This window comes from Medicago sativa, chromosome 6 (assembly GCF_051527215.1).
Source record: "Medicago sativa cultivar Bolivia chromosome 6, Bolivia_mono, whole genome shotgun sequence".
Taxonomy (NCBI): Eukaryota; Viridiplantae; Streptophyta; class Magnoliopsida; order Fabales; family Fabaceae; genus Medicago; species Medicago sativa.
The window spans coordinates 81,626,352-81,644,782 of record NC_140754.1 but is presented as its reverse complement, the minus strand read 5'-3'; the positions used below and the strand labels follow the sequence as shown (position 1 = coordinate 81,644,782).

General features: G+C 32.0%; 1 long non-coding RNA gene across 1 annotated transcript; it reads right to left on the bottom strand.

Moving 5' to 3' along the window:
- Positions 1-3,627: 3,627 nt before the first annotated feature.
- On the bottom strand, positions 3,628-7,805 carry LOC146917339 (uncharacterized). The gene is made up of 2 exons (XR_015015560.1): positions 7,557-7,805; positions 3,628-5,756 (listed from the first exon to the last, which is right to left on the bottom strand). It is a non-coding gene; the product is annotated as an uncharacterized LOC146917339 (long non-coding RNA).
- Positions 7,806-18,431: the final 10,626 nt, after the last annotated feature.

Below are 18,431 nucleotides of genomic sequence, written 5' to 3'. Positions count from 1 at the left end.
AAAGGTTTGAGTGAAGTTGTTCACATTTGTTTGGAAAATTGGTTTTTTTCTAAGTATAAGACCTAGGCATACATCTAAACATACAATCCTAAACATACATCTAAACATGCATATTCTAGCTACTTAGTGGTGTGTGTGCGTGTGTCGGTGCTTGTGTCGGTGTACATCATTAGAGTCCATTGTCCTTTACACCATATCCTAGATACATTCTATGGCCTCTTTGCCAAGAAATTAAAAGCATGAAAGAATATTACAAAATTTCCTAAGTGTTTACATTCTAACCTTTGGTACAAATTAAGTTGCAAGAAAAGAAAATAGAGATGAAAATGGGATGCAATGAAGATGCTTATGATGAATATGAAACAATGAACAAATGGTTAGTAGCACATGACAATATTAAAGGAAATGAAGTAGGAGAAATGCTAGAATATAAAAGATAGGAAATAAGTGCAAACAAGGCTAAAATTTGTTCATAAAATGCAAGAACCAAGTGACCTATAATTCTCACATTCCAATTACATTTTAAAGGTTTAGAAACAAGTGTTGGAATGGGAATTAAGGCTACCTAGTTTACTTGACATTTTAAAACAAGTTTGAAGCATATTTACATTATTTAACTACCTAATGACTTGTAAGCTAAGTAACCTACCAAAATTCACAATTATGCAGCAAAATTAAACACAAACAGTAGCTAAAACCTTATGAAATCAAGTGGCATAGGTCACTAAAATTCAACAAGCAATTTGGATTGAAATCGAGCAAAGTTTCACTTATTTTTAGCCTAAAATATGACAAGAATAGCAAGAAAATTAATACTCCATTTTTTAACCAATTTTAACATGTGAAAATTATCACAAAATACTGCAAAAATATCAAGAAATCCACATGAATTTTTTAGGAATTTTTTAAAGGGTTTTTTGGACTAAAAAAAGGTAAGAAAATTATTAATTCTACCAAAAACAAGGAAAAAATGCTTCAAATATTTTTCACAGGCTTTAGCACGAAAAAAAACCACAAAAATGTTAAAGAAAATATCAAGAACACATAGAAAATGATTTAGGAATTTTTTAAAGAATTTTAGGCAAGGCAGTGGTGTAAAAATCAGAACACAGTGTAAAAATAGCAAGAAAAATGCAAGAATACGAAATCAACAGCAACAAAAGGCCCAGGCCCAAGGTCATGCATGGATCTGGATCATCCATCAGCTATACAGCCATTGGATTGATCCAGGTCCAATTTTGACCAAGATCCAAAGGCTGAAAACGCACAAGACATAGTGAAGCAAATCTAGCACGCATCAGGACCATACAGCTCATAACAGGACAGATCTAACGGTCTAAATGTGAGGGAACACAGGACGAACACAACACGCGCGCGCGTGTGATTGGATAAGGAGTATATAAGCAAAACTCAAAGGAAAACAGCTCATAACCACACTTCTTTCTCTCTCTACAAAAGACTTAGAGAGAGAGAGTCTGCAAACTCTCTCTTCTCCGACCAAACACCGGTCATCTTCCTCACTTCTCCGACGCGGTGGCCGGCGGTGGCGCCGCCGCGTCGGAACCCTAAACGGAAACCTAATCATGCTTTCTTGACGTTCTTGACCTCCTCTTTCTGATTCTAATGCTCGTTTTGGCAAAGGACCTACGAATCAACGTAGATCGGAGAAAGAAACTTAACGCCACGTTCTTGTTTTCAAATTCTTTTAAACGGCGTTTTGGAGAAAGATCCTCTATCTACGTTGATTTGTTGAAAAAACGGCATAGACATGAAGTAATCTAACATGATTTGCAGAGGAAAAATGAAGAACGTACCTGGACGGAAGAGATGATGAATTTCTTCGAATGTTCTTCTTCTTTTGACTTCTGTGAACTTGTCTGATTCTTGATCTGCTTCGTTGATACTTCGATTTTGATTTGAAACCCTAGGGTTTCAAGTTTTGCTGCGATTCTTGCCCAGATTTCTTCGATCTTCTTCTCCTCTAATTCGATTTCGAATTCGATCCGTTTTCTTCTCTTCTCTCAAACTCTTTCTTGTGATCGCTTTCTGGTTTGAATTGCAGGAAGGAGGGGGATTCGATGATGAAGATTCCTTATGGAATCTGAGAATCTCTGGAATTCGAATTAGTTTTTTGTGAATTTGTTGCTGGATTTGATCGAATTATGATGAAACTGCCATGAATTTGAAGGGTTGATGTTGATTCTGGATTCAAGCAATTCGGTTAGGGTTTGGAGGTGGATGAATGTTCATGGTGTTCATGTGATTTTCTGAGTTTCTTGGGGTTTTGATCGAAAATTCTTGGGAGAGAGAAAGTGAAATGAGTTTGTTGAGTTGGCAGAAAATGAATGGTCCCCTTGACCTTTGACCAGTGAGTTGGCTTTTATAGCTGACTGTGTAACTGCCTGGACCAATTGGGCGCTGCCATGTGGACATTGACTGTAACTGACTGGACCCATGCAGAATTGACACGTGGACTGAACTTGTGATTAACTGGACCAATGAAAAATTGACACATGGCACTGAACTAATGATTTGGACAAAAAATGGACTAAAAATGCAAATTTAGAAACTTAGGACTTAAAAAAAATAAAAAAGAATTTAAAATTGGTAATTGGAAAATAACGTAAAGTGAAACGACTAAAATTGACAAAACGGACTAAAACGAACAAATGGCCTAAATGAGGTACTTTAAAGTACCTCTCTGCCGAAATTTCGTGTGAAATGACCAAAATGCCCCTGGGGCTAAGACGACTGTAAATGACTTAGATACGAATTTTAAAATGGATTTTTAACAAGGAATTGAATCAAAGACTCAGACAAGCAAAATTAAAAGACTCAGAGACAATTTTTAGGATTTAAACAGTGACTTGACGCTTGAAATGACCAAAATGCCCCTGGGGCAAAACTGACTCAAAATGACTTCAAATGCAACTTTAAAAATGGATTTTGATATAGAATGATACAGAGACTTATTCACACTACTTGAAAGGACTTCAAACAAAATTTTGAAAGACTGAGAGACACTTGACATAGGAAATGACTAAGATGCCCTTACATGTGAATTTTGCAAATAATATTGAAATAAAATGCAGAGAAAGATGTAATTGATCAGAGACAGTTCAAATGACTTAAAATGCAAGAAAAGGAGAATTGAACAAGTATTTTTAGGTCCAAAATTAGGGTATAACAGGTATGTACTTCGTCAGGCATAACTCATCAATCGTACTCCATTAACATAACATATACTCTTTCTGACTAACCAACAACTCTTCTAAGAATTAGACATCACCAAAAGGCAACTCGATTAATTCATCTGTGTTAACTCTAGTCTTTCTCATCTTACCTGAGTGAAGATGCTTTCTTTAAACTTTTACTTTAATCATTACTGGCTGCATAAGCATCTATACTTACTTAACATAACGAGAACTCCTCGCTTTCCACATAATACTTCTCACTGAAATGGTATCTCTATTTCGAACATTTTTTTTTCACAAAGATTCTTACTACAAAATTCCATGTTCCATGGCTACTGTTCACAACTTAATTAATTAATTAACTTCCGTTGCGCTACTCTGATTCCCACCAGTTGGCTTCAACCAATACTCTGATCCGTTGAGAGGAGTGAACTTTATTCTTATTCTATCATTACATTAATATCTGCTTGAGCTCTGCTCGATACTTCTATGTTGCATGCTACTCTGCAACCTCGCTCTATTCCTTGCTGGTAAGATTGAATCTCAAGGAAACTTACCTCTGGACATATCAATGTTACGCTTACTCTTATTCCTGAGCAACTTAACTCAAGGAGCACACCATTGCTGTTACATAACTACTATTCCTTGAAACGCTCTTACCACCTCCCATGGTAGACTAATCTTGCATTCGGACATACTTCCTTATGCATCTAACATTGTGGCTTCGTATCTCGCATATTATGTTTTGCTCAATCCTTCCTATGCTTTCTCGTTAATTTTTTTTTTCTTTCTAATAAAATTTCGTAAATTAGCACACGGGTCATTGACGTTGATGATTCATAACTATATATAAAACATATACTGAATCTAGGTCCCAGTCGTTACTCTAAAATCCCAGGACGAGTTGATAACACGTATGTGTCATCAATTCTTAGTCCTAGTGAGTTTAGCCCAAACTACGCGAGTCGTAACAAACCGGTACCTACAAAATTTCATTTTGAATTTCAAAAATGTCAACTTCAATCACCCATATGCGTATGTCTTTCTAAAATCATGTAAACTTTACAACTTAGCATCCTAACGAGCTTTCGCAAGTTCATCAAGCAAAACATAGATTCGAGGGGTACTCTTAACTCAGCGAAATCCAAAATCCTCATGATTTCACATCTGTGACTTCCATTCTAGATACTGGTGCCTCTAAACTCTTGGTCTAAACTCATTCTTATCTCTTGACACATTAACTTCCAAAGTCACAAACCGAATCGATTTTCGTTGATGGTTGCCCATGCCTTTTTCCCTTTCGAAAACCTTAGGAGGTGATATGCATTCGTCACTCGATATAAAAAAAACAATTTCTCATTGCATAAAAGATGGTGAAGACAACTCTCCAATAGTCACTGCATTCCCTAGAGACGAACTGAAAAATTTCGCTCCGGGTTCGCTATTGATGAGTTTCTTCAGCTCATTTTTTTTTCAAAGCATAGTTTGCATAAATTTTTATTTCTCAAGTAATTTAATGCACATCAGTCATTCCCAACATCTAAAATATCCTACTACATATGCATGGCAAGCATCAACCTAATACGATACAATTCTCGGCACTCTAGAAATTAATGCCTCATTCCTGATAACATAAAACTCTCACTGAATCCTTTTTCTACTACGAGTAGCTTACTTCCCTGCGTTACTGCTTAACGTAGCTTCCCGAACACTAGAACCTCGTTCACTTTGAACATTCAAGTCCATAATCTCAATAACATAACGCTAATCCTGAGAGTCTACTAATCCCGTCAACCTACGTCGACTGCTTTCTATCTTGTAGCCTTGCGCTTACTTTCTGGAATACATTTCCGTTCTAACTACGACCCTTACTGAAGCTTCAGGTCCTGCTAAGATATTTCTGTATTCTCCACTTACGGGTATACGAAGCATCATCAACAACTTACCCAACGCTGTCTAAACGTCCTTTCTTAACATTGCCTTACATTCCCGGATGATTCATACTTCTACTTGCTTAGTTCACCGGCCACCTACAGGCACGATCAACTTCTTACTAATACTCATTCTGAGTTCTTGCTTCTAAGTTCACACCTTCTGGTGCATCTTCTTCACATACTTCGTCCCTCCAGGGTCCTATTCAGCTCTCAGGCATCCATTCTAATCGTCGAATGCTAAATTGAGTTGATCAGGCTCAACTAACAACAACAACTAGAACATTTACCCGGAACCCAAAGGTCCCACTACCTTTGTTGTAACTTAATGACCCAAGGCACGGTCTGAATCGACCTGCTCTGATACCAAATGTAACACCCATACTAGACGTATCTAGAATGTCTAGCACGTGCGTTAAGTTTAGTATTGGATACATTAAAATTTTACAACAATACAACTACGAATGAATATATATATACAACCAAATGCGTTCGTACATAATAATACAACTCAACTTTTCTAAAGTATAACAGATGCATCCTTGAATATCCACATTGTCCTGCAGCGGTACGAACGAACACTTGTCGCAACATCCATTCGGCTACTAGCTTGCTAATCCAACCTGTTTATCTGAAACAAATAAGGATTGGGATGAGACATAATGTCTCAGTGAGTTCCCCTAAATCCTAGGCTATAGGCAACCTCAGGGGAAACCTACGGTCACCACGTGTCTAAAATACAACCTGACGGTTGATTATACGTGTGTGGGGACTTACATACTTAGACGGTTGTGCATACTAGGGCCGTCATAGTCTTATCACACTGTTATAGGCTTCACTTCCTATACGTGTCATGGCGGTCGAGGGGAATCTAAAACCGCAATGCCAAGAATACGCTCTACGTATCAAGGCCTAAACATACTATAATCATGACACCATTCTAAACCGGACGGTTAGGGGAGACCTAAGACCGTCATCGGCATATCTTTCTCTATTTGCTCTAATGCATAATACGATGTTTCTATCAACGTATCATATCTTGCTATCATGCTAGTTTTGACGCACTACGTCTATGCTTTACTATTCTTGACGATCTACGTCAAGGTTCTACTAGTTCTTGACGATCTATGTCAAGGCTCTATGATATAACATAAATATGTCTAATAAATATGCATAGTCAGGTTCATTCATAAGTTAGCGTTTATCAAACAAGCATTATCTGAGTTCATTTTACGGAAAGCCCCGAGTGGAGTAACCCCGAGCGCAATCCCTATCTAACCGATGGAAACCTATCTAAGGTATAACCACGGCACTCCTGTAATGACGTGCGGGTTCCTTACGGCTAACCCCGTTTCACCTAGTGGAAACCCCTTGAGCCAACCTAGTTTGGACACAAGAGACACGACCACTACATCTTGTTAAAGCTTTCTTTGTGAATAGATATCTAATCGCTTCACAACTTTAATAAAGTCTTGGTCTATAAATGCATGAGTATTAAATCTATACATACTATCTCATTTACCATGGATTCCTATACGATCCAACTAGAGGTAGACTATAAGCTTGCTTGACTTACTACGTGAAGAGATATCTAATCAATTCACGTCTTGCCATACTCGTATGGCACTCTAGTTTCTATTCGAAGAGATTACTCTATGCCACTTCGCAACTAGTCAAGCATACTACTCATGCCTAACATTCTATTCTCTACTAACTATTCTAGTTCTTGACAAGCTATGTCAAGGCTCTACTTTCATCCCATGCCTAGTTCTTTGTTACCCGAATAATTCGGCTAAAACTTTCTTGAGCCATCCTTGTAATACATGCTAAGATTGTCACGATTAATGATGCAAGGATCAATTGACGATGTGTGCAAATTTTCAATACTTTCTAAAGACCGAAAATGCCATAAACCCAAGTTACGAGCCGTTTATAAATTTCATGATTTGATAAAGCCAAGCTTGTTCCAGTAGAAAGATAAGTAAAAACAGTACAAGAATACACCGAAACGATCGCTACGGACCCCCACTCGACTGCCCCCAAGCACCCGAACACAGAACAATGCGGAGGTTGCCCTGTCTGGAGCGCCTGGCGCCAGGGTTGGGGCGCCTAGCGCTGGCTCCCTGACTGGTGGGCGCCTAGCGCCCTTGTACAGGCGCAGCGCTGCGAATTTTTGCGTTTTCGGTGCTTTCGGCTACGGGTTTTCGCCATTTTCGACCCAAAACTCGACCAATTGGACCCTGTAATGCACCAATACATCCAACAACATATATAGCTTCATTTAAACATATCTCATGGCAATTTTTAGCATGTAAACAACAAGAATTACTTTGGGGTTACTTAAATTTCATAAAAGCAAAACTAGCATAAAACATGATTTTCTACAAGATCACACAAACCCAAGGGTGGGTATTCTATCTATGGAACTCACCTAGGTTGTTTCTTGTGTTTGCCTCAAGCTTCAAGCTTCTCAAAGTTCAAATCCTAACTTGAATCCAAGCTTCTACTCATTCCCTTTGTTGTTTCTTGCCCACAAGCTTCTTTGATTCATGCTTGCCTATCCCTTGATGATCTTGGAAGAGTTTGAGGGGCTAGAGAGGAGGAAAGGGGGCGGCCTCTAGAGAGAAGGAAGAGAGAATTCTTCACCCAAAAACCTAGAGAGAGAAGGAAGTTGGAAAAATGAGATATTTTTTGGGCCAACAACATATAAATATCTCTCCCGTGTGCAAATACCATTATACCCTTGCCTCAAGCGTGTTAAATCCGACACTGATGCTTTAGTCCACTCTTGACTAATATTACTCATTAATATCTTTCGTCGCACTTGACGTTCTGTAACACTTAATCTCTGATATCTAACTCATACCAGACTTATGCCATTAATAGACATTTCCATGATCATTTGTCCTCTAACACATTCATCAGACGAACTTTTGATTAGCTGACGAGCGGGATGTTACATATAAGGGATTCATTGACTCCAAGAGTAAGTATAAAAAGTTACTCCAAATCCTAACCATTGATATTAATATTAATTAATGGTTATGATCAATTGCAATTAATTCTTAGTGTGGACATTTTATACTCCCTTCTCTTGAACAAATACATGAGATACACCAGTGAAAAGGAAAAACGTATATCCCAATTTAGTTGTTTTTACCATTCTCTTATAAAGAATTCTACTTATCGAATTCAAGAAAAGATTGTTTTTTTTGTTTGGATCTCAAAAAGACTACAATTGAATGAGATATTTTTTATTCATAATCAAAACATCACAGTGCAAGAAAGAAATTGGATAAAAATCATAAAAGTGCAATTTTTTTTTAAGATTGTCGTATTACTGGTTCCTTTTTTTGTTTTTGTTACAATTGGTACCGTTTAGAAAGAAGGAGCATATAAACCTAATAATGAGGATTAATAGCAATTGATCACAACCTTTAATTAATATTAAAATCAATGGCTATGGTTTGGAATAACTCTCTATACTTACTCTTTGAGTCAATGGATCCCTCCTCATATATATATATATATATATATATATATATATATATATATAATATGATGTCTTTGTTTTTTTGACGTCATTTGCTTATTTTTCTATATTAAATATGAAAAATATAAATTTATATTTATGGGTTAATGCAGTGAATGAGGGTACATTTGAATTCTAAGTCAAGAAATTTTTTAATTTCGCATAAACACTGAGACCCAAACAATTGCTAAGAAAAAAAAACCTTTTGGTTCAAAAAAAATAATTTGAAAATTTAGTCTCTATATGATTTTTTAAAGATTTTTCATATTTTTGCATAATTGTCGTATTTTTTACTTATTATTTTCAATGACGCAGTTATATCTTTTTTATTATTTTTTTTGAGTAATATCTTTTTTATTATTATCAAGACATAATTGGCTCTTTAATTATTGTGAACGATCAAAGTTTGCACATATAAGTAAACTTTAAGACTCATTAAATATATGTTTTCCTTATTTGCATAAATTGTGGTATGTAGTATAAAAATACTTGAGAATACAATAATGAAAATAAATGTTGACATTTTAAAATAGAAAGACTCGTTAAAATTATTGATCGTCATATTGATTGTTTGTTAATTGGACTTTTTCATCAATTAAAATGATTCTGAAGTAAATGTTTTTGAACAACAAATTCACATGAGACGGGGGCAAAAACCATGGACAGTTAAAACCTACATTTTTTAGCAACTAATATTTTTTTTTAAAATTAAACCGATATCTCTAACTCTATCTCTATCTTTATAATAAATATTTTACATTTATTATAAAGATAGAGATATTAGTTTTGATTATATTTACAAACGAATTATAGATTAACTTAATGTGTGTAAAGAAATTCAATTTTAAAGCAATTTAAATGTAGCTCTGAAATTGTTTATTTCATTTTACGTGGTATTCAAGGGCAGAGATACCTTTGACATTAAGTTTATTTGAGGGGAATTGGATTGGGTTTTCTTAAGCAAGGTTTGAACATAGTGAATGAAAAAAAATGAAGCTTCACTAAATGTAGTTCACACCAATAATATGATTAAAATTGAAAAATACCTTAAAAGCATATACAAAGGAACTCCCCCACTTAGATCTCTAAGTATGTTTCACACGAATAACATTTCTTTTTCCCTTCTTTCATTCACTTAATAATGTATTTCTCAATAATAACTAATGATATGACTATTCCTATCTATAATCTTGTATCATATTCTCACACAAATAGCATTTCTTCTTTCCTTCTTTTCCAAGATGCTTCAAGGAGTATATTTGGTTTATCACTTGTATCCAACAATCCTACAAAAAAATTAATCACTAAATTTTATCAAAGAATGCAACAAAATCACAAAAACCACAATTCATTAAGAAATTATAAACCAACAACATCTAGTGCATCAATTTGATGTGATTCAAAAATAATTAAAGGAACACTTGAGAGAGATGATATTTGTTATAATAAAGTTAAAAAAACGTAAGTCAAAATGAAATAACGAATAAGGGTTGGAACGCAAATGCAAGAGAGATACTCATAGAAGTGCAAAACATGTGTAGCTCCGGCATAAATCAATGGAAGACAATAACCAAATAAAATAAGAGAATTAAAGAAAAAAATGGCAATGCAACAAAGAGAAAAAAAAAAGAATTTTAGAGAAAACTTTCAACAATATGAATTATGGATCGAAAGAGTGTTGTGAAAAGTGAGAACTAAAACCAATATTTATAGTCAAAGACATCAAAATCAAAATAATCATTCCCTTGATTCATCATGATAAAGTGAAAAATAATATTGTATTTTAATGTTCATCAATTCATACATATGAAATTAGAAACAAAATCATGAAATTTTAAACCCATGATTTTCTCTTATTGATTCTATTTATTTGACCTTTACACTTTTTTTAGAGGGACATCTACACATCTTATTTTTTTACCAAACATAGATATGTATTTTTTTTGACAAATAGATATGTTTTTTATTTATTTAAATCTAAACGTGTAACAAAAATAAATTTTAAATTATACAAATATGACATGTATTGTTTTTTATTTTATTTAGTAGATACTAAGTTATCTATTTCAATTTATTACTTCATGTGAAGAAAAAAAGTATAAGCAATGAAAGATATTTTAAAATTCACATGAGCGAATTCTAAATAAATTAAGGCAATGTTTATAAAAAAAAAAAGTTAAAAATCTCATTAACCCATCGGTTGCGGCTCATCAGAGCATGTAAATGTTCGGTTTCCATATTGGTGCATTAAATACTCCTACAAATTTTAGCAAATAACATTTTGATGTTTATGTGAAACAAAACATTAAATGCTCCTATGAACAAAAGGTTGCCACGTGTACTATCAAAATAAAATAGCTGAAATGTTTATAACTAGCATGGAAACCCGTGCCAAGCACGGGCTAGAATTTCGTCAAACTTAAGAGATAATATTGCGATGTAGCAAAAGTCAGTTAAAGTTCAACATTAGATGAAAGAGTACAGGTTGAACATCAAAATAGTGAAAAACTCATACTTAAGCCTTAAATTTTTGGATGAAAATGTAGTCTCATTTTCACGGTGTGGTTGCCCTTTCTCCGATGAGTTGATCCACATTATTGTTGGCTTCTCCAGAAAGTCCAACTGTGGTATGATATCATGGTTCAACGTTGTAGGGGAGCGGGAGTGTTCTAGGTGGTGGATCACGAACACGGAGAGTCTGACACTTAATGGAGAGATGTTAATGTGTTAAGTGTAAGTTAAAATTTCACATTGTATGCAAGAGTAGATGTGACCAACAAATAAATAATATGATCCATGTTGTAATGCCTTGAGACCTAATGTGATCATACAACTCAATTTTAACTCTCACAGAAGTTCCAACGGTGTGATATTTTTATTTGTTGGTTTTTGAATGTCGTTTTGTTTAATTTTTTATCTTAAATGTCAAAAAATTATTCAACCTCTGTTATATCTGATTCATTCACTTTTGATCTTTGGTAAGATCTGACAATAGTAAAATGTAGATGTATTTTGTTGAGATAAAAAATACATACATGTTTATTAGAAATTTTAAATTGTTGTGGCATTTTTTTAATGAGTCTAATATTTTGGTAAGATAATTACAGATTAATTCTTATCTCCTTCAATAAATGTATAATATTACCAATAACTCATTATATACTTTATTATCTTAGAGAAAAACAATCACTCCTTACTTGTTTCTCTTTTCATTTCTCTCATGTTCAAATTCATTTTTCGTCTTCTTTATTTTTCTAATATACTTTCTCCTTTCTCATGAAAGAAAGGAACAAAAACATTTCTCTATAAAACCACTACCAACCCATATTTTTTAACATGTTATGCCTCTGATCTTATTTGGCTCTCTCACCAGATAGAAATACGGACTGTCTCACACATAATAGAGATATATTTATGTGTCATGTGTGAGTTAAACTTCTACCTTGGAAGCAAAAATATATATTGAGAAACATGAATGTGAGATGACCAACATACATAATGTCTTTCAGGTTTTGTGTGAAGATGTGATGTCAATCTCATTTTTGGGGTTTCTCTTAGTCAAATGTGATGATCAATCCATTATAAGCTCGCTCAAAACTCCAAACACTATGATGAACTATTTTTTTTAGTTTTTGGATGTCATTAGTTTAATTTTATTATATTAAATATAAGTTTTTAGATGTCCACTCTCATGAAAGAAAAAAAAATATCCAATCTCTACTATTTTAAATACCTTCTCTTTTGGTCTTTGGTGGGATCTAGTAATAGAAAAATGTAGACGTGTTATGTTAAGTTAACAAATCACATACTTATCTCCCTCAAAAAAAAAAAATCACATGCTTATCAGACATTTAAAAATGATGTAATATTTTTTTAATTGATTATCTTTTTGGGTGAAATAATTACTAATAAATCTTCAACTATATCATAAAATTACCAATAACCCGCTATATTCCTAACACTTCAATGAATAAAACACACACTACTTTTTTCCTTTATCATTTCTATTATCTTTAAATATATTTTTTATATTCTTTCTTTTTCTAATTTTCTTTCTCTTTTTTATGAAAGATGATCATAAACCTATTTTCATCAAAACACTATCAACCCATATTTTTTACCATGTTGTGCCTCTGGTTGACCTTATTTGGCTATGTCACCAGACCTCATGCGAAAGAGTCTCACACTTATGAGAGATATGATAAAGTGCCAATTGTGACTTAAAATTCCACAATATATGCAAGTAGATCTTTAAAAACATATAAGTAAGATGACCAATATACATAATATTTTAAGGTTTTGGGCAATGATGTGGTGTCAATCTCAGTTGTGTGCTTTGCGATGATCTACCTCATTGTAGGTGGCCATAAAACTCTAAACATTTTGATGAATTATTTTGTTAGTTTTTTCAACGTTGTTTGTATAATTTTTATATTAAATTGAAGTTTTTTGATGTTGTTCGCTTTCATGCAATATTTTATAATATCAATCACTATTATTTTAACTTCCTTCAGTTTTGGTCTTCGTTGGGATTTCACGATAGAAAAACGTTGATGTGTTATGTTGAGTTGACAAAATACATGTTTATTGAACATTTTTAAATGTTGTGGCGTATTTTTAACTGAGTTTAATTTTTTGGTAAATTGATTACCCAAATATCTCAAACTCCTTCAATAGACCGATAAAATTACTATAAAATCACTCTATTTGTTATAACATCATGGACAAAACACACAATTCTTATTTTTTTTTACCACTATCACATCTCTTATTCTCAAATTTATTTTTCATGATCTTCTTTCTTTTTCTAATTTTTTTATCTCTATTCTCATGAAAGATAGGAACATAAACCCCAATCCATTAAATTACATCAATCCACCTTTTTGACCATGTTGTGCCTCAATTTGACCTTATTTGACTATGTAGTATGTCACATAATTAAGGACACAGAGTCGCACATTGGGGGGAGAGAGGGGGGGAGAGAGGGAGAGGGAGAGAGAGAGAGAGAGGGAGAGAGAGATGTTAATGTGTTTGATATGAGTTAAAATTTTACAATAGATGGAAGAGTAGATGATGAATAACATATAAGTGAAATGACACATATACATGTATCTAAAGATTTTGGATAAAAATGTGGTGTCAATCTCATTTGTGTGATTTCTTTTAGTCTAATGTTGAATATAATTCAATGTAAGCTTCATAGGAAGTCCCATCATTACAATCATTTGTTTTTTTTAATTTTTAGGTGTCATTTGTGTTAATTTTATTATTTTACATTTTAAACTTTTGATGTCATTCACTTTGATGGAATTATTTTTTGGTGAAAGCAATATTTGAAATTCCTTCACTTTTGGTCTTTGGAGGATCTGAAAAAGGAAAAATGTAGATGTGTTATGATGAGTTGACAAAATACACATTTATTAGACATTTTAAATTTATGTGACATTTTTTTAATGATTCTAATATTAGGTAGAATAATTACCCAATAATTTATAACTTCATCAACAAACTCATAAATTATCAAAAAATCGTTATTTTCCCTTACCATTTCTCTCATGTTTAAATTTCGTTTTCATCTTCTTTCTTTTTCTATTTTATTTACGCTCTTCTCATGAAAGAAATGGGTAAAAACGCCCTCTATAAAAGTGCCACCAACCCATCTTTTTTACAGGTTGTGTCTCCAATCTTAGTTGGATATTTCGTCAAATCATAGACACCAAGATTATCACCCTTAAAGAGAAGAAGTTAATGTGACATGTGTGAGTTAACCCTTTACATTTGATGCAAGAGTAAATATTGTGAAACATATAAATGAGATGTCCAATATACCTAATGTCTTAAGGTTTAGAATGAAGATGTGAGGTCAATCTCATTTGTGGGGTTTCTCTTAGACAAATGAATGATCCAACTCATTCTAGGCTTCCTCATAACTCTGAACTCTATGATGTATTGATTGCGGAGATATTCATTATCATTTCTCTCATGTTCAATTTTTTTTTATCATCTTTCATTTGCTAATTTACTTTCTCTTTTCTCATGAAAGAAATGAGCATAAACCTTCATCCATTAAATCACACTAAGTGGTGCTAATGTGTCATATGTGAGTTAAAGTTTCACATTGAATGCATCAGTAGATGAGGAGAAACATATAAATGAGATGATCCATATATCTAATGTCTTAAGGATTTTGACAAAGATGCAGTGTTAATTAATGTGCTTGTTCTTAACCTAATGTGATTATACAACTTAGTTCATGTTAGCTCTTTTCTTGGATTCGATTTATGTCCCTAAATTTTTATCATATTAGGTTTACGTCTCCTAGTTTTTTTTCCATAAATTTTTTTTCTTAAGAAAACTTATTAGAAAAGATCCTTAAAATATCAATTATTTTCTATTTTTAGTTTAAAAAATGTCTAGAATACTATTTAAAATGAAAGACATAAGATTTTATTGATCAACATAGGTTAAAAGTTATATATTTAATGTATTTAATTAAGAAAAAATATATCCTATTAAACAAAGGCTTTTTAATGGCAAATTTTAATAATTAGTTGTTAGATTAATTTTTCTTTCTTTCTCAAAACAAAATTAATTTTTTTTCTTCTTCGTCTGAGTTTGTACCAAGAACCTCTAACATCATCTGAAAAACACAATCAAAGAAAACCAATAAATACATTCAATTAGACAATTGATATTTCATTAAATGCTAAGATGATTTTGCATCTTTCATAGAAAAATAAAATGATACTCTTCATAGCATTATAATTAAATCAACTATATAATCTGACATATTTTTAGGATCCTTGTTTTTTTTTTATCAAAACAAATTGACCATAAATAATTTGAATTAATTCAATTTTAGAAGCAATTCAAAGGTCCTTGCAATGACATACACTCATACTCTCACCCCATGTTTATTTCTATTTTTCAGGTATAAGTAATTTTCAAAGTATCATCAGAGGCCGGATCACAGTAGAGTCTAGTTTAGGGTCTCATTATTCGTTGTATTTTTAAAGGTGTCTTTTATGTAAATGTAAATATTTTGTAAATCTTTCTTCTAAATAAAGTTATTCAAAGTCATTTATATGAAGTTTTAAGTTGAAATCTTAAAGTAAAACTCTATTTGAGTTGAAAAAGTTTTAAATTCTTAATACTCAAATTGGAATGTTACACATACTCGTTATGTTATATCATATACTCGTACTCAATGGTCCTTGCATTTTAGAAGCAATTCAATGGTTCTTGTAATGACATCAATGATACGTTTCATATTTGAGAAACGAAAAAAAAAATGAAAATGAAAGCCCAAGAAAAAAAATGTCACGTCACCATGCTAGTTGAAAGTTGAGCAGAAAAACATTTAAGATTTTGCATGTTAGAAAGTTATATTTGTTGTACATACATATATATATATATATATATATATATATATATATATATATTTGATTTACTTGTTAACAAACACGTGTATGATTGAAATCTATGATGATTTAGTTACTCTAATTGGTAGAAAGTTAAGGCAAAGAGTACATGACTCCATTTGATTGGTTGAGAAATCAAACAATGATGATAATTTGATGGTTGCCTTTGAAACATGATTAATAAGTGATAAAAAATTCAATTAGTTTTTCATTGGAAAAAAAACTGAAGCTATTTTTTATTTGTTTACAATAGTGAAATTTGCATATACCAATTTTTTTTTAAGAAAAAAAATTAAAAAAAACTTTATATTTTGTTGCGTCTCACACGGATTCAATCCAAATGTGATTGTTACCATTTTTGGTAAAAAAAAAAATTAGCGGAGTAAACTTCGTAATATTATACAAACAATAATCAACTCATAAATATTTTTTTCTTAACAATTTTTTTTATGTAATGAATGGGTATTTCTTTTTAGGAAATGGATCCTTAATCGGCGGTAAAGGGTTAACATCGTTTTATTTATTATCTTAGTGAAATTAAAAATGAAAGAAGATTTACATAGGATCTTTAGTGCACTCTTGTTGAGATTAAAATACTAAGCAAAAAGATTTGTCCAATGTAATTGTTCTTATTTGGATATTTTTATAAGCTTTATTTTAAATAAAAAATTTCATTAAGCTTTATTTTTTTTTGAGAGAGAATTAAGCTTTATTTTATAAGCTTTATTTTAACGGTTATTTTTCATTCAAACTCATTCATGAATTTTCATTGTCATTTAATCCTTCATTTAATTTAATTATACATTTTATTTGATGTTATAAAATTTCTGTTTCAAGCAAGAGAAGTAAAACACGTTGTTTGATTAATTTTTTTCTAACGTTAATGGTTGATTCATATTTAGAAACAACGGAAATGGAACATGTGTATGGTACCATTGCAAATTTTTTAAACGTAATAAGATCGTATGAAATGAATAAGCAAGTGAAAATGATGTAAGATGGATCGACTATATATAGGGAAAAGGCTAGCAGATTATTGAACATTAAACATATGATTAAAAACGTAAATCATCCATTTATCATGTTGAAGGAATTGAACAAATTATTTTTTAGAGGAAAAAGGAATTGAAGGTAAATGATGATCACCATTAAAGAATTGAAGGTAAATGTTATTAATTATCTTTGACCATGCATATTACGTAATCAACTAAAATCAATGCATATAATTTTCATTCAAAACAAAATTCTTGCATTGATAATGTATGATTAAATGGACATTTCTTAACCAAAATTCTTGCTTGTTCAATTTTTTAACAAAATATGGCCTAATAAGTTTGATTGGAAAATTTGCCTACCTTGATTTATTTTTCCAAAAATTAAAACAAATATTTAGAAAATTATTTTATTAAATTTTTCGTAGGAAAATTAATACGTAAAAATGATTTTCTATTTACTTAGGATATTATTTTCATAGATTAAAAAAATCATGAAGAAAATACAACGATTAAGTTATAATTGAGTAATAAAATAGAGTTGAAACTGTATAGTAAAATCATAATCAGTTTTTTTTAGTACAATTTAAATCAATAATTATACGCCTATTTTGATTTATATTTGATGTGCATGCCTTTTGTTTATTATAGAGATTCGAAGTAGATATATTTTTTATTTTGTTTAAGATTATTAATTGAATTGTTAGCATGTATAGAAATGATTGACAGAAAATTATAAAATTTTCACCATAAAAAAGGACAATTGCTTTGGCACGTGAAAATCTTCTCTTTCTTGATTTCATTATGAATGTTCATAAAAATTATTAAATTAACATGAGTAAGTAATAATAACTTTGAATGTTCATAAAAACTACTAAATTAATATGAGTAAGTAATAATAACAAAAAAGAAGTAACGTGTTTATTGTAGAAAATTTACAAATGAAGAATTAAGAGCAATTAAGTCTTGTAAGCAAATTAAAATGTCACGTGTACTGTAACACCCATACTAGACGTATCTAGAAAGTCTAGCATGTGCATTAGTTTAGTACTGGATACATTAAAAATTTACAACATAAAAACTTCGAATGAATTTATATACAACAAAACACGTTCGTACACTATCATTACATCATATCTTATCTTATTTAAATTAAAAACATCCTTGAGATCCATATTCTTCATGCCTCAGGTACGAACGAGCTCTTGCTGAATATCCATCCGGCTACTACCTTGCTAATCCTTCCTGTTATCTGAAACAAATAAGGATTGGGATGAGACATAATGTCTCAGTGAGTTCCACCTATCCCTAGGCTATAGGCAACCATGGGGGAAACCTACGGTCACCATGTGTCTACAATA